Genomic DNA, 19873 nt, shown 5'->3' on the forward strand with positions numbered 1-19873 from the left:
CTTACCATTCTGTCCCCACATCACCTAAAAGATCTCTTAACCTACAAAAGTTTACAGACTCTCCCTCCCTCCAGACTCCTGACCTTACTGTCCTCTTTACTCCAAAATCCAGACATTTCTTTCCTCCCCTGCCAGCCCCTGAATCTGGCCACTCTTCTTCCTCTACCCTACTCTCCTCATACTCCCTCGCATGATTGCCTAGAAGCCCTTCACAATTTCCCTCTGTGCCACTCCACAATCTCTGAAGGAGCCCTCTCACACTCGACCTCATCTGGTTTACTGATGGGTCCTCCTTTAAACATGAGGGCACCCACTACACAGGATACGCAGTAGTCTCCCTCGAAGATGTCATTGAGGCACGAGCCCTACCCCCTGGTACAACCAATCAACAGGCCGAATTCATTGCAGCCACCAGAGCTTGCACTCTGGCCCGGGACACGTCTCTCACATTGTACACTGACTCCAAGTACGTATTCCACATTCTCTTGTCTCACGCGGTAGTATGGAAAGAACAAGGCCTCCTCACCACAAAAGGAAATTCCATCACTAATTCAGCCTTAATTACTAAGCTTCTAGAGGCTTCACAACTCTCATACCAACTAGGCATAGTCCACTGCAAATCACATCAAAAGGATGACTCCCCCATTGCAAGAGGTAACAACAAAGCTGACAGAGTAGCCCAGTCAGTTGCCCTATCAGAAGACACACCAGACAACAATCCGTCTGCCCTTGCAGTTTTAGCCTTATCACAAGCCACCCTCTGTTCCCAGGACAAAGAGTCTCTGTTCCACTTCTTACATGATCTGTTCCATCCCAGCCCCCAATCCTTGATCCATTTTTTACAATCCTTTTTTTCTCTTTCTCCTGAAGACAAAACCCTACTTAACCAAATCACCTGCAGGTGCACCATCTGCCAACACACTAACCCTAATACCCCCCTCAAGGCCCAACCCTTCCCAGCTCATCAAGCAAGGGGTAATGTCCCCACCGCAGATTGGCAAATAGACTTCACTAACATGCCCCCTGTACGGCGTACCAGATACCTACTCATGTTAGTAGATACATTTTCAGGATGGGTCGAAGCTTTCCCCACCACTAACAAACGAGCGTCCGCGGTTGCCTCTATCCTCCTCACCCAGCTCTTTCCTAGGTTTGGGATGCCCACTTCCCTCCAATCAGATAACGGCCCTGAGTTCACTGCCCAAATTATCCAGAACCTCTCCAAGTCACTCTCACTCCCCTGGCATTTACATTGTCCTTATCGACCACAGGCTTTGGGAAAAGTAGAAAGAACCAGTAGGACTCTAAAGGACATCCTGACCAAACTATCTCTAGAACTACACCTTGACTGGGTTCGCTTACTTCCCTTAGCTCTACTCCGCATTTGGGCCCTCCCAAAGAAACCTTCCTTCTTGTCACCCTTTGAGATCACGTACAGCTGCCCGATTCTACATCCGGGGCTCCCTTCCCACAAAGGACCAATTCCTCCCAATATGACCCTTCTGCCACTCTCTCTCCTCTGCACTGAATTGTGGAAATATCAGGATTGGCTCCTTCCTGATCCATCCGCCTCCCAAAATCCTCCTGTCACAGCCCGGCCAACTAGTGTTTTATAAGCCGCCAGAGGATCGGCCCTCTCTCACCCCGAAATGGGAAGGTCCACACCCAGTTATTCTCTGCACCCCCTCGGCCGCCAAGCTCTCACTGCCTGATAACTCTATCACCCCTTGGATTCATATCTCCAGGTTGAAACCAAATACCCATGACCCACCTTCTCTGGACACCCAAGACCCATCAGTCACAATCCAGAGTCCTTCGGATACAGCCCAAGACGCTGTCTACTCTACCACGCCTCATCCCTCTGATCCTTTGAAGCTCCGCATCTCCTGTGCACCCCCTTTGCCATCCATACCCGAATCATGACTTTTTCCTCCTTTACTGCTCTCTCGCTTTTTTTCCTCATTCCTATTGTCTTCCCTGCCACCCCAGTCTTCTTTGTATGGTGATTCAAAGTCAGACAGACTTACACACAGCATCAAACAAAAGTTACTGCCTTCATTGCCACATCAGACTGTCCTCTGAAAGGCTGCTCTGAGCCTTTATACCTCCACTTTCTTCCCTCCACCGAAGTGTTCACTAGCAGCTACCCTTATTCTCCCTACCTCTGCTTCCTCTATGACCAAAAACAAGCCTACTGCAGGCGATGGCCAGACACCTATGGGGGATGTCCCTACTGGTCTTGCGCCATTCACTACATGGGTAACTCCCGGTACCCACAGTATTACTCCTCCAACCGTTTCATAAAATATCCCAACAGCTCATTCTCCTTATCAATCCCAGATCCCTGGGACTCTCGATGGGCTGCTGGAGTCACAGCCTCAGTTTACTATGGTGTGTCCTCAACCCCCAATGGTACCCTTCATATCTCTCAAGAGTATGTTCCCTCTCACTCCCAGATCTCTCAAGTTGCATCAGATATCAGATATTCCGAAAAAGTCATTATCCAAACTCTTGACGGCACCTCTTCATCTTCTTATTCCTCCTACTCTTGGTTACAGCTCATTCAAGACACCACCATCTATCTTAACCACACCCTCAATACCGCCAATTGTTTCTTGTGTGCATCACTACAACGCCCACTGCTGGCCGCCGTGCCCCTTAATATTTCCAACTACTCCTTCCATGCAGAAAGACAACCCCTCTGCCCCCTGGCAGACATACCCCTATGGGAACCAGAAGACGCAGATAATCTCACCATCCACCGCTGTGTAGGCCCAACTCCACCCCCCTCCAGCGCACTTCACTGCCTCTCTATCTACACCCCTACCTCCGGCTCTAAGACTTTTACGCAACCGGGACACTTCTTTTGGTGTAATGGCAGTCTTTTCAACTCACTGCCTCCCAACTCCAATATACCCTGCATTCTTGTCACCCTAATCCCACAGCTTACACTTTACAGCATGGCAGAATTTCTTGAGCTCCAACCTCCCTTGCCCTCGCACACAAAAAGGGCTGCTTTGCTTCCCATCATGGTCGGTATCTCTTTGACTACCTCAGCCGTTGGGGCAGGGTTTTCGGGAGAAGCCTTGGGTCACTTTCTATGGGCAGTTAGAGATCTCAACGCCAAACTTGAGGGAGCCCTGACATCCACTGCCGATTCCCTAGCCTCTCTCCAAAGACAGGTCACTTCGCTAGCTAAGGTCACCCTTCAAAACCGGCGTGCCTTAGATCTGCTTACAGCCAAAAAGGGCGGCACCTGTGTTTTCCTTCGAGAAGAGTGCTGCTATTACATCAATGAATCCGGCATTGTAGAAACTGACATTACCAAACTCACTGACCTTGCCTCCAGCCTCCACTCTGCTTCCAATTCCAACCCATTCTCTTCAATACTAATAAACCCCCTCCTTACCTGGCTCTGGCCCATTGCAGGCCCCATAATATCATTCTTCTCGCCTGTCTCTTCTTACCCTGTATAATAAAGTTCATCAAATCCCAAGTCAGAAAAATCTCTAATCAAACTTTCAACCAGATTTTACTCAGGAACTATCAGCTTCTGGCCACAGAAGATCCCTCACCCTCACGTAACCTCCTCACCACACACTGAGATGGACCCCTCTCTCCACTGGAAACTGTTACTGGAAACACTGGCCACAGACGCCTGGCTTCTGGCACCCATATCCTCTTGGCACCATTGGAATCAACAGGTCCTTGACCTATGGTTACAGGGAACCTTCACTGATTTCCAACCTGAAGAAGTCCACATCTACTCGTCCTTACTGTGGGGAGTCCTATCAACCCTTTCCTCCCAATCCTCAAGCCCTCACTCCCTTCTCCGCCCCCATTCAGCAGGAAGCAGTCAGAGAGAAAGCAACGTCCACAACCCCATAGAGAAGAAAGGGGTGAAAGAAGGGCCCTCACCCATAAGATGGCGAACTTCTGGCTTCTCTTCCGGGTCCTTGGTTCCCGATGGCGCCACCTGAAGCCCAATCACCTCTCTCCCCCTCCCCATTCCCAGCACCTAGCCAATAGCCACCAGCCCCGTAGAAGTAACACCACAATCACCCCATGCCCCTTCCTATATAACCCAGCAGCTTTCCCTAATAAAGCGGAATTCTCCAGTGAATTGCTGCTGTGTGTCGCTCCTTCCTTTCAGGTTATCATTACCACAATGGGAAAATTAAGAACTAATAGTGCAAAGGCAAAGACTTTAAGAGGTATGGCCAATAGAGATGCACTATATACTTTTAAAGTGTTTCACTGCCCTAGGCCCCTCCTCACTACTCTTTTTCAGTCAGTTTTTACCTTTCTCTAAGTAACCAGAATTTTAAAGTTATAAAAGACAAAGCAGATCTGATAACTTGCTTAGCACCTTATCATGACTGAACGTAAGAGGTGGCTGCTGGCTGACTGCATTTTTAAAGGGAACATCAGGGAAAGAAATGTATCTCAAAGTCATCACTGTTATTGATCTTATATATTTGCCTCTAAAATATTGATTCTGTAAAACCTGGAAATGCTGGTTGGTACTTGTAAATAAAGGGGCAACTAACTTCTGAGCCTATTAAAAGAAAAAATAAATTTCAGATTTAATTTGTATTATTTACTATCCTTGATTTCTGTAAGTTAAAGTATATAATTAAAGAAAGGAGTAAATCTATGAGAAAAAAATAGTAATGAGAGGGTAACAGCTATTAAAACATATTTTAAATCTATAATAATTAAAACTGTATGGTTTTGTTGCAAGAAATGAGACAGTTGATACATGATCCAGCAACAGGCACTATTACATGTGACTCCAATATACAAACATTATATGTAACAGAAGTATTAGTGATGCCAATTGGGAAATTTCTATTGTCTTAAAGTTTGATCAATTCCCAAATATTAGAACCCAAGGGATATTTGATCCACATATTTTAAACAGAGGGACCAAACTAACAAATGCAACACAGATCCTGACATTCTTCACTTATCATCTACTTCCAGGCTACATTTAGAAAGAGTTGGAATTCAAAGTAGGTTTGTGAGCTTGATGCTTTCTTCGGAGAAAACTGCATGCTTCATAGAGAGCAGTGTATGTTCCTCCTCCACTTGTCATAGTGGGCAGAGTCTTGCTTCTTCAACATCTCCAAAAAAAAGTGAGGGGAACTTTTCAAGAGACTCACCAAGTTTGATCTGACTGATAGATGGGAGGCATTTTATCACCTGGGGCTGGATGCTCGCTGAGCTATAAAACTTAGGTCTTATGTAGTGCAGCTATTGAAACAGATCTAGGCTGTCTGGAGTTTGGGGAGCACAGAGATAACTGTCTGATTCTCCCCTAGAAAAGTTTGAATGTGAAAGGCTGTCTAGAATTGCCTGTGATGGCAAGTGCAGATCAATCTGCTGATTTGAGTGGGGCTGAGTTGCTGAGTTTCTCTGTGGAAATTTGGAAGGCAGTGCTTCTAGACTAGTGCCATTTTGAAAAGATTTCCCAAAAGAATGGCCTGCCTGGATGAGTAGTTGCAAGCTGGAAGAAGCTGTGTTGGGTGCACTGGGAAAGCAGAAGTTGAAGGGGTGTCTTACAAGGTGGGCAGGAATGTACATCATCACTGTAATGGGCAGAGGTCCAAGGAGCCAGGGTGGAGGAGTCTCAGAATAACTCCCTAAATCATCCCCTTGGAGAAGGAGTTAGCTTTTGGATATTTTCCATTGAAGACAGTTTTCAACATCCAGTGAAGTAAAAAGATATTTTTGCAGCTTTCATCTTATACCCAGCTTCTTTCCCTTAACTTGGATGAGCCAGAAGCAGCAGTGAGTGAATGAGAGGAAAAAGTGAATAAAATCAACAATATCCAACTAAGTCTGGGGGCAAAAATGAGAGAGACCCTTAGAATTGAAAGTAAGATGAGTTTTTAAGAAAATTTCACTTGGATAGGAACTTTTCTTAATACTTGAAAGTAAGAACTCTTCACTATTATCCAAAAGTGACTGCAATAGCAATGGGATCCTTTGGATGGCTTTAAAATACATCTGCAAATTCTTTCAGAGTCCTATCAAGAGATAGAGTCTATGGCCCCTCTTGTACCTGGTAAACCTTTGTGATCGCGGCGAAGAGTGAAAATTGGCAAAATATGCCCTGGGTGACTTCCAAGGTTAAATCAGATGAGGAAAGCAGCTGGCTTGATGGCTTCCTTTAGCTGCCATGCAAGAGGTTCAGCTCTTCTGAAGCCATCATGTGGCAAGATGACACCCAGAGATCATAAGGGAAAGACAGTGGCTCATCGAGGGTAGGGCTGCAACCAGAGGCCAATGAGGTGAATGCGGCACTCTCCTCATGAGTAAGATTTAAGAGGGGGGAAGGACCCCCAAGTAGTTAAGAATAATCATATGTTAATGCAATATTTTTTAAAAAATCAATGTAAATGATGAATAGGCCGTCAACATTTTAAATAAAGACAGGATCAGTATTCCTGATTGTTCCTTTTGCCTTCAACTACAGTATGGTTCAGCAAAGCACTATTACTGATCTGACTGGGAAGTACACAAGGCAACTTTCTGTGGTGATGGAAACATTCTCAATCTAGGTTTGGTTGGTGTCTATGAGGATGAATGAAATTGTCAAAACTTAATGGAATGTACACTTAAGTGCTATACATTTTATTGTTTGTCATTATGCCACTCTCTATGTGTGTATGTATTTAGAAAAGGCATGTGATCCAATTCAGTCTAAGGACTGTTGGAGGTTGTGAGGACAGAAGTTTACTTACTCTAAAACAGAGCAACTATAATGTATGGTCTCAGGACAGCACTCTGTGTGAATCTGAGAGCTAGGACTGCTGAGGCTCCCAGTCTGAACAGAAAACTGACATGTGGTGATGCGAGAGCTGAAAGAATCAGAGAGGAATAGGACCAGATTCCTAACTGAACTATGTTTGATCACTACATTTACTCTGGACCCTTTCTAGTTACATAAGCTAGCATCCTTTTTGTTGCATAACCCAGTTTGTGTTGGGTTTTCTATGACAAATTCAGAAAGACACACAGTGTGGATAAAATGAGAGTTTCTGTGGCCAGGATTTTCACCTGGCCCTGGTTGACTAGCTCACTGCACACCTGTGGGTAATACATGGCTGTTGACTCTATAAAAAGAGCTCCACCCAGCGCTCTGGGAGCAACGTAGTGGCACGGCTGCAAAGCTGCAGGAGAGTAGAGCAGAGGCTGGAGTGGTGGCAGTCTCGAGGACAGAGGTCCAGAGGACAGCTGTGTGGGACGACTGTGCAGAGAGGCCCAGAGGACGGCTGTGTGGGATGGCTGTGCAGGCAGAAGGGCCCAGAGGCAGAGACCGGCTTGCTGCCTGCAGACTTGCTCTGACTGAATGGGATTCTAGTGACTGATTGCTACCCAGAAATAAAGTTGGATATAACCCTTTCACCCCAAGAACGTTTTGCTGTCATTTTCTTTGGTCACACTGAATCCACAGCGAACTTGCCCGGGGCCGAAACCCATTGGCAAGACACACAGAAAGCAATAAACAGAAGTGGTGACGCATTGGGAGGTAGGCATGAGCAGAAGCATGAGGTAAACAGAAGTTGAGTGTAGGCAGCATTGAGTGGTGCCCACCACCTACACCAGGCATCCTAGCTCTGAGTAAAGGACAGGCAAAATTTTGGCTTTCATTAAGCTTATATTCTAACTGAGGGAGAGACAGAGAAGCCTTTTCCACATAGGTGACATTTGATGAGGGATATGAATAAGGAGATGATGCCAATCATCTAAAGCTCTGGAGAAAAGCTTTCTAGGTAAAGATTGACCAGCACATTACTGGAAAACAAAAAACAGATGAAAGAGTGGAAACACCTTAATATATTTAATGTGCATATAAATCACCTGGAGATCTGGTTAAAATGATTGTGCATTGCAAACAAGCTCCCAACCAATGCAGGTGTTTTGGATTTATTGACCATATTTGGAGTAACAAGGCCCTGGAGAATTGCTCCCCAAAGTGTGGTCTGCATACTGGTCACAAAGAAATTAAGCTTCTTTAAAAATGTTTATAGCAATTTAACATTGACATGATATCCAAGTTATGTAATCATTTTCCTAGTAATTCATTTTAAGTGCACTGGTCAGTGATATTTTGGAAATTAAAAGCGAAAACCCAAAAACTTACTGAAACTTTGAGAAGCACTGTCTAAAGCCTACAGTACTACACCTGAGGAGGGAGCTAATCTACTAAACCTGCAGAGAAGCTGGAATCATTGAAATGTCTGGTTCAATGGAGAGTGAAAATAAAATAGGTGCAAAACATGGGAATTGGAAGAACTGGCTTTACCATCACCACGATGCACGTACACACACACACACACACACACACGCAAAACATGGGAATTGGAAGAACTAGCTTTACCATCACCACGATGCGCACACACACACACACACACACACGCAAAACATGGGAATTGGAAGAACTGGCTTTACCATCACCACGATGCACGTACACACACACACACACACACACACACACACGCAAAACATGGGAATTGGAAGAACTAGCTTTACCATCACCACGATGCACACACACACACACACACACACACACGCAAAACATGGGAATTGGAAGAACTAGCTTTACCATCACCACGATGCACACACACAGCTTCCATACAGAATTCCTGGCAGCCAGGCATCTGTTCCTCAAACACCCAGATATGCCCTTTCTAAAAATATCAAATGGTCCCTATCAAAGACTTCCTCATTCTGGAACACAGTGACTCTTGAATGTAATGCCGCTCCCTCAGAAGTGAAGCACACAAGTCAATAGCCTTCTCGTGCCCATGGAACCTAGAGTTGCTTATTACCTCATTATTACATAGGGCAGAACATTAAGGATCAGCAAACTTTCAGGAAACCAATTGAAATATTGCTAGAGGCAGAAGGAAAGCAAGGTAAATAGGAACAGAGCTACACTGAATCATATGGCAGAATTGCAAAGATTCTCAGATAACCTGGTCTCTAGAGCTGCATCTTCTGAAGTGCCTCCCATTTCTCTCTGCGTACTTGTGGTATTATTGAAATGCTTGTGGAAAGATGTCATATGTATCCATGAGATCTATGGAAACTCTTCCTAATACTTTAAACTATTCATTAACAAACTTCCACCAGCTGAATTAATCTCAGTGTATTTCTTCAAGCTTAAAAGTACTTGTTTAGCTTTCTGTGAATGGCTTAATGTATACATTTCATCAGTTTGAATGCTTTTAGTTGCAAATGAAAGTAAACCTAACTCAAACCAGTTTAAGAATTATAGGAGATTTATTGGTTCATATAAATGGAAATACAACAGATGGAGATTCATTGGTTCATATAAATGGAAATACAACAGATGGAGTGGTCTCCAGGTAATATGTGATCCAGTGACATAGTGGTGGTCTCAAAAACTCAGTTTCAGAAATAGACTCAAATAGAGAACAGACTGTTAGTTGCCATTGGAGAGCTGGGTGGAGAGATGAGCAAAATAGGTGAAGGGGATAAAGAGGCACAAACTTCAAATTATAAAATAGTCACAGGAATGAAAGTACAGAATAGGGAATATAGTCAATAGAGTTGTATTTCTTTGTATGTTGACAGATAGTAACTACACTTATGGTGAGCATTTAGTAATGTATATAATTATCTAATTGCTATGTTGTACATCTGAAACCAATATGATATGGTGTATCAACTTTATTTCAATAAAAAATGAGAGAAAACCCCTCAGTTTCTTTTCTGTATTCTTTTTGCCATCACAAAGCAGGGTTATTACCTATACTGTGCAACTTGAACAAGTTCTTTTTAAATAAATAAAATAATTAATATATATATATATATATATATTAAGGTATCATTGATATACAATCTTATGAAGATTTCACATGAGCAACACTGTATTTACAACATTCACCCATATTATTAACTCCCCCACCCCAACACCCTGTTGCAGTCACTGTCCATCAGCATAGTACGATGCTATAGAGTCACTATCTGTCTTCTCCGTGCTCTACTGCCTTCTCTGTGACCCCCTACATTATGTGTGCTAATCATAGTGCCCTTAAATCTCCTTCTCCCTCCCTCCCTCCCCACCGTTCCTACCTTCCCCAACCTCTTTCCTTTGGCAACTGCTCATCCCTTCTTAGAGTCTGTCAGTCTGATGCTGTTTTGTTCCTTCAGTTTTGCTTTGTTTTTCTACTCCATAAATGAGTGAAATCATTTGGTACTTGTCTTTCTCCACTTGGCTTATTTCAATGAGTGTAATTCCCTCTAGCTCCATCCACGTTGTTACAAATGGTAGGATTTTTTTCTTCTTAAGGCTGAATAATATTCCATTTTGTATATGTACCACATCTTTATCTGTTCATCTGCTGATGGACACTCAGGTTGCTTCCATATCTTTGTTATTATAAATAGTGCTATGGTGAACATAAGGGTGTGTATGTCTTTTTGAATCAGGGATTTTGTTTTTTTGGGTAAATTCCTAGGAATGGAATTCCTGGGTCAAATGGTATTTCTTTATTTACTTTTTTGAGGAACCTCCATACTGCTTTCCACAATGGTTGAACTAATTTACATTCCTACCAGTAGTGTAGGAGGGTTCCCCTTTCTCCACATCTTCACCAGCATTTGTTGTTTTTGGTTTTGTTGATGTTGGCCAGCCTAACTGGTATGAGGTGATATTTCATTGTGGTTTTAATTTGCATTTCCCTGATAATTAGCAATGTGGAGCATCTTTTCATGTGCCTGTTTGAACAAGTTATTTTCATTATCATTATTACTTATTTTTCTTTTGAGTTCTGTTTGGACAACTGATTTATTCCTTCACAGTATACATGATTTTGTAGGAGAGAGATCCCAAAATGTTCTAGCCAGGAATTCTAGAACAGTGTTTGGATGTGTTCCACCCAAAAAATAGCCTGGTTCCAGTGATTTCTCCCAGGATTTCTTCGCTGCACCTGAATTCTGTTGGTACAAAGCAAATAAATTCAGGGTCAGTTGGTCATGACCTCCCAGTGTCCTTTCTTTCTTCCTCAGAGGGATGAGATCCAATCAGACACATGGTAGGTGTTAGTGCCTCTATTCTTCTATAAACAGACTGTTACATGAAGAGAGACAGATTACTCTGCATGTTCTTAAAAGAGATATAATTTTTACATTTTTCTCATGCCTGGGATTCTTTCTTAGTCATTTCCTCCTCCAAATGGCTTTTTCCTACATCCATGTATATCATTAGGATAGTGTTTGTTATCCTTACATGCTTTTATTTCTTATTCATGTTCGTTTTTCAACCTTGCCTGTTTTCTGTGGAGAAAAAAAGGTTAGAACCATTTAAAAAGGTCTACTTTTTTTTATAACATTGAGCAAACTGAAAACTGTCCAAACTCCTTTCTTCTTTTGAGAAACTGGAGGCCATTAGAAGTCATAAATTCATTCAGCCAGTAGACAGAATACGAAAATCTTTCTGCAAACTATAACAAATTAGAAATGCATATTGGTTACAAATCAGATAACCTGTAGGTGGAGGGAGATGCAAACATGCCATCTAGCTTGCACTTAAATGAAGAATTATTAAGAGTCAAAGCTGGAAAATGTCTCTTGTCCTACAGTTGGAATTCTCCTAAAGTCACTTAGTCCTTGGGAAAGGATTTTGGTCATATAAAGTGCTGACCCTGGAGCCCTTCAATAACACGTACCACTGAAGGACTACCTCTCACTCACACCTAGGCTACTCACTGCTAGCAAAGGATAACAAAGAAAGTATATTTGGGAAGCAACTGAAAGGGTCTTCTGTATTTTGATGAATCAAAAATTGAATTTCCAGGATCTATCTTTCTAGCAGACATTAACATTTCTGAGTAAACAACTTGGGCCTTTTAGTTTTAGAGTTGTAGAGGAACTACAAATGTAAAGTAACAATATGTACTTTATGTTTTTCTCTGTTAAATAATATTAAAAAATAACTTAAACCAATCATGGAAGTCCGCCAAATATTTTTCCTTGCAAAAATGGTCTGAACATTATGCAAATTTAAGAAAAACAAATCAGTATGGAGAATGCCTCACTAGGTATATAGCTGGATTGCAAACAACATTCCTAATTCCTTCATCTTCAGAACCCAGAGGCTGTGATTGACATGAAATAGAAAGAATTATTAATCTATATGCATGGGTGAGTTTCAATCCTTTCCATAAAGGACAGCTCTACTTTAACTGCTTTATACTTTAGATTTCTCTGTTAAGATTTTACTTCAACCTCTGTAAGTTTTTAAAAATCAGTGCAATACACCAAACAATTTTGTTAGTTCTAGAAAATCTTGGGCCGTTTGGGCTAGAAGTAGAAGAGTATAGAACAATAACTATTTGGTTTAATTTCAAAAGGGAAAGCTCTTGGGTGAAATCATTCCTAAGGGGTGTATAATTTTATAGAACAACTAATCTAAACAAGTTGCCTTTTTATCTTCTAATGTATTACTATTTAAAATGGGCTTGTAGGATTCCCTTTGCTAAATTTACCAAACAATAGTGCCTTTTAACCAAGGAAGAATTCTTTGTCTTAATCTCATTTAAATACAATAAACCAGGAAATCAAATTCCTTAAACTTGCCTCTAATTCAGTGCTATGGGTTCTTTATGGCTCAATAGAACAAATGTCATTGTACCTTTGAAGACCTTCAGGATACCTTCACTAGCTAGTTATAGAATTGTTCTTGTCCTGTTCTTCTAGCAGCTAGCAGTTCATGCACTTATTTCCTCTGCATTTAAGAAGGACCAGATTTGGAAAACTGCAAAGAAAATGCATTGCTATTCAATGAAGAGGAGTCCGTTGGCATTTCTAAGCATTAAGAGAATCCTCTCAAAATGGGTTGTCCTAGGCTGACTCTGGCAGGAACACAAAGGATATATAGACAAATTTTTCATTCTTGTAGTCAAGATATTCATCCCATGCCATATAACTAGTTATAAAACATTTTGCTAGGCTCTGAGGATGAAATGTGACTTGAGTCTTAAGTAACTACAGCATTTAAAGGTTAGGGAAATTCATTGGCAAAGATTGAAGAATAACCCGATGTCAGAGACAGATTTACCTTGAAGCCGTTGAAGTTTAAGATTCTGAGTCCCTGCTCTCATGGAGTTTGTGGTCTAAGGAGGAGGGGAGACATTGCACAAGTAATTACTTATGCAAAACCAAACAAAATATATAATTACAAAGTAGGGTGAATACTATGAAGCAAAAGTATACGGTACAATGAGAATGTATCACAATGGGTTTGTCCTAATTTGTGGGAATCATGGAGTAATGTCTATGGTAGGGCCATTCACGAAGATACTGAACTATTAAAGATGACAGGCTTGAGCAGAAATATCAAGATTCTATTTTGGATAATCTAGATTTGAGACAGGTAAATAGGGTAGTCAAATGAAGACTCAGATATATGGAGAAGTCTGGATAGAAGATCAAATTTAGGAATCATTGGCTAGTGGATAAGGTAGGAGTGAAAATGAACTTATCTATGGATAGAATTAAAAAGAAAGAGAAAAATAGCTGAGTCTTGAGGAACTGCAGCATTTAAAGGTTAGAGAGAGGAAGTTCATTGTCAAAGACTGAAGAAAGGCCTGATGTGAAAGGCAGATCTACCTTGAACCTAATGAGGTTTAAGATTCTGGGTCTCTCTGTTTCCTGGCAGGAACCCCAGCAATGTGTTTACATAGTCATGTAGTTTTGTAAAAATTTCAAAAGAAGAATTTCTTCGTTTTTCTTTTCTTAAAGCAGAGCCCCAGATCCTATAAGCTTCAGGTCCCACACATCTGCTTCTAAGAGTCAGAAACAAAACCGACTGTGTGATTGCATGGAGTTACCACGGAAGGTGGGGTAAGTTTCAGAAGGCAGTGTTCAACAGTTAGGAAGCATCTGAGAAGGCAAGGAATTAATTATAAGGAAAGAAACAAATCTATTGGATTTAGGAAGTGGGAGATCATCTGTGTGCCTAGAAAGAGTTCTTTCGGTGCAGTTGGGTAAGTGATGTGTTGAAGATACAAGGGAAAAGAGAAGTTGGGAACAATTTTCCCTTCATCCTAACTTCAGTTTCATTTTCAAAGGACCCAGAGGAGGTGAATATCCATAGTCTCTGAAAAAAAATCTAGTCCGTGTTTTTATTTCCCTAGTGGGCATATCTACACTGATTCATATGTTTGGGAAAGCACAAGGAGTGTTGTAGTGAGGGCATTCTCTCCTCCCAGGGCACTGAGCTTATTTAACTGAACTCCTAGTCATTTGCAGGCAAATGGTCTATTTTGCAGCTTTCCGAAAATGTCCATTTAAAAACTCGAATCAGTTTTCTTCTGAAGAGTTGAATATTTTTTAAACTGTTTTCTCTTAAATATTTTGGTGAATACTGGAGAAATGCAAATTGATTTTTCTTTTAGACAAAAAATATTACATGTCTGCCAAAGAAAATACAACTTTTATTCAGGGTATTAAATGAAATTCTTCTAAGTATTTTCAGTTGGACTTCTGAGTGTCCTCTGATGTATATTCTTGTATTAGACTTAAGTGTTGAAAAAGGCGATTATTTCCACATAAGATTCCTGGGACTCAGGAACTGAGGGTATCAGGAAGACAACTGTAAATGACACAAACTAGAAATTAGAATATTTTTCCTGGTTTAATGCAATTCTTAACTCTTCATGTTTGTTTTTGTCTTTTAATTAGGTATGTCTAAGAATGCACATTTATGCTAAAAGTTACTTAGAAAGCGAAATTATTAGTCCCCACTCCCCATGTCTCCTCATTAAAGTGCTTCTCATCACCATCTCATACCATTTAAACAAGTTACCCATGCAGAAGGCATCCACAGAGCAGTACTCCACACAATTAAAAAAAAAAAATTAAGTCCTCCCAATCAGAGATAGAGGCTACCAGTTCCCTCAGGTTGCCAGATTAAACAAATACAGGACGCTCAGTTAAATTCGAATTTTAGATAAACAAGGAATAATTTTTAGTATAAATATATCCCAATGCATGGGACGTACTTGTCCACAATGCACCTTTTTATTTGACATTCACATCTATCGGAGCGCCCCGCTTTTTCTCTGCCAATCTCGCAGCGTCCACTGCCCACATCCCAGGCGGAGAGCCGGAGGAGCTAGTTTAAAACCCGGGACCCGCTGGCTCGGCCGCGCCCCCTGATTGGCCGAGGCGCGCCCGCCGCCCCGCCGGCCGCAGGCGTCACGCAACCCGGGCAGCCCCGGCCCCGCCGCCGCCTCGGCAGCCCCGGTCGGCGCAAGTGCGACGCGCGGAGGGAGGGGGCGCGGCGGAGCGCGAGGCTGGTGTCGGGCCGCCGGCGGCCGGGCGGGATTAAGTTTCTCGGTCGCGCGTGAGTGTCCAGCGCGTTAATCCCGCAGCTCCTCGCTGGGCCGTTACTTCAGAAGAGAAGAGAGTGAGCGTGGGCGAGGCGAGGCACCCGAGTCCCCGGCACCCCTTCCCTTCGGCCCAGTCACGTCCCCGCCCGAGGCGGCCGCCGCGAGCCCGGTAAGCGGCGCCGAGGCCCCGGCGGGAGGCCGGAGCGCGCCCCCGCGCCCTGCGCGCGCGCCGGCCGGGGAGGTGCGCGGGCGCCCGGGGCTCGGCCCGTGGGGCGCGCGGGTGCGCTCGCCCCACCCCGCGTGCCCGAGAAGCCGCTGTTTCTCTGGCTCTTTAATAGGATGAGGTCTGGAAGTTTCTTTGCCTATTTGCGTGATCTAAAAGCTACAGTCCCAGTCTTTTCAGTTCACCCATCCCCCGACCTTTGCCCTTGCTTACTTTAAGTGGTTTGAAAGCTTTTCTTTTCCTTAGCCAGGAGCGTCATAGTAATGGAGTCAAGAAGGGGGCCCCCGGGTCTGGCGCGGGCCGGAAGCCCCAGGGGAGAAGCCTGTTGCTCTCCCTGCTGCGGCCGTGCCAGCGCCTAGACGCCCCCCCACCCCGCAGTCATGCTGCGCGGGGTGGGTAGGGGCTGGGGAGAAACGCCCCCAGGCTGGCGTCTCCTGCCTTGTTGGCGGTGAACTCGGAGCGCGCCGCTAATGGTAACACACCGGAACCTCGGTGGCGTCTTTGCCCTTCCATCCGTGGGCCCCCTTGGTGGGAGCAGTTGGCTCTAGCCGCCCCCTTCTTCGCCCCGCAGCGATGAGGCGCCTTTGTGTGAGATTTCGCAGCCCCGAGACGTCGGATGTTCTTAGGGCAGCGCTGTTCCGCAGGCGCTTTGTGTCTTGGGGAGTTTTTGTGTCGGGGGCAGTGCTGGTGTAAATTTTTGCTTGCTTTCTTTGCAGAGGCACAAAGGCCAGGCTTTTCTTTCCTGCAGATCACATGGAAATTCAAGCTGGGACTGCATAGAGTAGGAGGGGCCGACCGAGGGCGGGAGGTGGCCGCCACTGCGCAGTGGCTGGGGCGAGTCGGGGGCGGTGGGACGTCTCCATCCATCTCCGCGGGTGGGGCTGCTGAGGCTCGGCCTGGGAGGAACCCGGGCGTGGGCGCTGCGTGCTTTGCTCGGGGATCGTGCAGGTGGCGGCTAGTGTTTCATTGGTATTATCAGATAAGAGGGCCATGACTTCACCAGCCTAGAAAGAAAATTCCCCGTATTCCTTTGATGTCGAGAGGAGAAGAGTCTGAAAAGTGCCCAGAGTCTGTCATCTAGCTTTGGTTGGATAGCTGTGGTTTTGTAAACATCCATTTTGTTTCCGTGGACACTCCTCATATAACTTCTCCTTTACATAGTAACATCTAACCTGAACTAATGAGGTGATGGTTTGGGACTTTCGAGTTTTTAACGTGCTCAATTTTGGTATAGGGGACTACAGTGAATTTGTAAAGGTCGAATCATCTAAATTTGTGTAATATGTGCTTTAGTGCCTAGTAGAATTCAGGTAAACAGTTGCATGTAAAAACGCAACAGAACTTGAAGTTTCTTGGCTCGAACTTTTAATACAGTGCAAAGCTCTGGATGGATGCACCTGTGCCCTTGTGGGAAGGAAGGGCCGAGAGGGTTTAGAGGTAAATGGGGATAATCTTGTCAGGGATGCCCAGAGGTCCTGTTTGTTAAAGGGCTAGATTGCAAAAGGGCGGGTCTACCTAGATTGGGCTCTGTTTTTGCTCAGAGTTAACAGAGTACTTTATGGCGGAGGTCTGTAAATTTACATGTCGTGGACTAAATCTGTTCTTTCCTAAAATTTAGGAGGTAGAAATGGTTCGTACATTTTTAAACGATTGAAAAACATAATCAAAGGCTAGTATTTCATGACGTGAAAATTATTTGAAAAATAAAATTTAATTGTGCATAGGTAAAGTTTTATTGGAGCACAGGCACACTCATTCTTATGTCTATATCTCATTCTTCCTATCTATGGCTGCTTTCACAGCTACAGGGCAGAGTTGAATAGTTGCATAGTTGAGACTTCTATGTATAGTGAGATATAAAGCCTCCGAAGACTGATACCTACTATCTTATTCTTTACGTAAAGTGTTTCCAACCAAGACCAGGCTTTAAAAGCATCGCTTAAACACTCCCTTTTGTGATGTGTGCATTGTTTAATTTAGTTGCCTTTCATGTCCTGTTTTTGGTGTCCCCTGAACTGGCAGACTTTACCCTAATAGCTACACAAATTAAGTTACTGTATTGGATTGTCTCGTTTCTAGGTTTCACCCTCAAAATTTTTCTTAACTTTTTGGTATTTTTCTCTGTTTGAATTTAGGATAGGATAAAGTGGAGTTTCTGATGGGCAGAAATTATGTGCTTAGTTATTATAAGTTTAATAATATTTCAGGGTGTTCTGCAGTGGGCTCTGGTGACTTCTAGTTGTTGTTACCTGAACAGGTTTGAGAGTTATAGCTTTGTTTCTCTAAGTAGAGAGAAGCAGGGGTTAGGAGATGCCATAGGTTCCTTTCCGCAGGCAAGTCATCAGTAAGTAGGCACGGCTAGTTTGGCCTGGCTCTTCACTATTCCTGTTTTGCTACCTCATTTGCTGAAACAGCAACAAAAAATGAAATTTATTCTCTACATATTACTATAGATGGATTATATGTATACCATACTTCTTACATGTATTCCTTTTTTTTCCTTGGTATTTCTTCTTGTCATCTCCCCTCTTTTGTTTCTGGTTTTCTTTCTTCCTTTGTGACACTCCTTATCCCCCAAGCCTGATGCTTGTGGCTTGGGAAGGGGCAGATGTCACACTTTTCAGTGTGTTCCATTTTCCTGTTACATAGACATTGCGCTCTTTGGCTTTTAAAGATACCTTTGCATTTTAGATGCCTTTTAAATGCCCATATACCATGACGGAGTAGAGGCTTTCCCCAGAGCTTACTATAGCTCTGTAAATTGGGAGTGCTCAGAAAGTTTTGTGGAAATCTTTGAAATGCAATTTTGCATGGATGCAGGATTTAAGCCTCTAGTGCCATTGTGGGGAGGCTCTTCTTTACAAATGAAGAAGTGGATCCATTGTCTGGAGTTAAGATTAAGGGATTTCAAAATTGGCATGCAACAATGAATTGCCTGGAAGATAACTATCCTGAGTTAAAAGCAGATTATTGTTTCTGGATTACATCCCAAGTCTGACATCATAGACTTGACTCTCTTAGATTGAATTGCCTGTTGGCTCCATTTTGTATATTCATAAATGCACAAAGTACTCTGAATCTCTTAAAATATCTTGAGGCGAGGTTGATGTATTGGACTGGAAATGTCCTCATGTATGCTAGAGCAAACAGTACATTTGCCAGAGAAAGTTCCTATACTTCAAAATAAGGAAGGAACCTTGCCTTAGAATTCAGGACTACTTGATGGTGTATGTGGATGGTGATCTATTATATCATCGTTATATTTCCCTAACAGTTATATGTGCTTTTAAAACACATTTGGCTTAAATAGGAATTCTTCTGATATAGTTACATTGTTACATACATTATAAACCCCATATTTATAACAAGAAAGGTATTATTTTGTAACAGTATCAAGCATAGGAAGGATTTTTATTAATACAGCTGCGAAATGATGTTTACTATGGTAAAGCTGATAATACTATCATTAAATAATTATAGTGGGGTTACATGTGGGTGAATAAGAACATGAACTACTTCTAAAGGAAGCTGATTTTAAATAATCCATTGCCTTCCTGTGAAATATTTCCCAAGAAATTTGCGGTAGTTATTCATGTAGTAGATAGTAATAGATAGGGAGAACACAAAAATGAATAAAAGATACTGCTTCAGAAGCTACTATCTTCATAGGAAAGAGACACAGAAGAAAGAATTACAAAGGTTTTACACAGAGTAAAAGTTACAGGAATTCAAAGAAATTTGAGATCACCATGGGTGTGCTTGATAGCATTTGTAGATGGTGGTCTCCCTGCGGCCTCCAGTGATCTTCCCTCTGTGGATGTCTGTTTCCTAATCTCTTTTAACGAGGACACTGGTCATACTGGATTTGGGGAACCGCAATGACCTCATTCAACCCAAGTACAATCACATTCTGAGGAACTGGGGCTAAAACTTAAGCATATGAATTTGGTAGGGGCTGGGGACACAATTCATCCCATAATAAACTTCTTAAAGAGATCTAGGCTATAACCTTGTGAGACCTTTAAGACTGGACTTGTTCAGAGTAAGAGAAGGAGGTCACTTAGGAGTCTATTGTCTAGTTTAAGCCTTAATGTGGTAATCTACTGTTTGGGGTAAAAAAGGGAACTGTCTTTTGAGGAAAAAGGTGTTTTGTCTTTGGCCTGGAGCTAGCTGCTTGTTTTCTTTTTCCTGATGGGTCCTCGGAAACTGCCGCTTCTTTTTTATGGATGAGGTGTTTTCATTTTAAGTGTTTCATAGAAGTATTAAAAAAATACACATT

The 19873-nt window shown here is 42.9% G+C and overlaps 1 protein-coding gene across 11 annotated transcripts in view; it reads left to right on the forward strand.

The window, feature by feature from the left end:
- The first annotated feature begins 15083 nt into the window (after positions 1-15083).
- MPDZ (multiple PDZ domain crumbs cell polarity complex component) overlaps positions 15084-19873 on the forward strand; it is a 182876-nt gene continuing 178086 nt past the window's right edge. For 7 of the 11 annotated variants that reach the window (XM_037018621.2, XM_037018622.2, XM_037018627.2 and 4 more), the window contains exon 1: positions 15085-15540. The gene's annotated coding sequence lies outside the window, so the exon portion shown is untranslated. Of the gene's footprint in view, positions 15541-19873 lie in introns of all 11 variants that reach the window. The other 4 variants (XM_037018619.2, XM_037018626.2, XM_037018625.2 and 1 more) reach the window with 2 other exon arrangements.

This window comes from Manis javanica, chromosome 2 (assembly GCF_040802235.1).
Source record: "Manis javanica isolate MJ-LG chromosome 2, MJ_LKY, whole genome shotgun sequence".
NCBI classification, from domain to species: domain Eukaryota; kingdom Metazoa; phylum Chordata; class Mammalia; order Pholidota; family Manidae; genus Manis; species Manis javanica.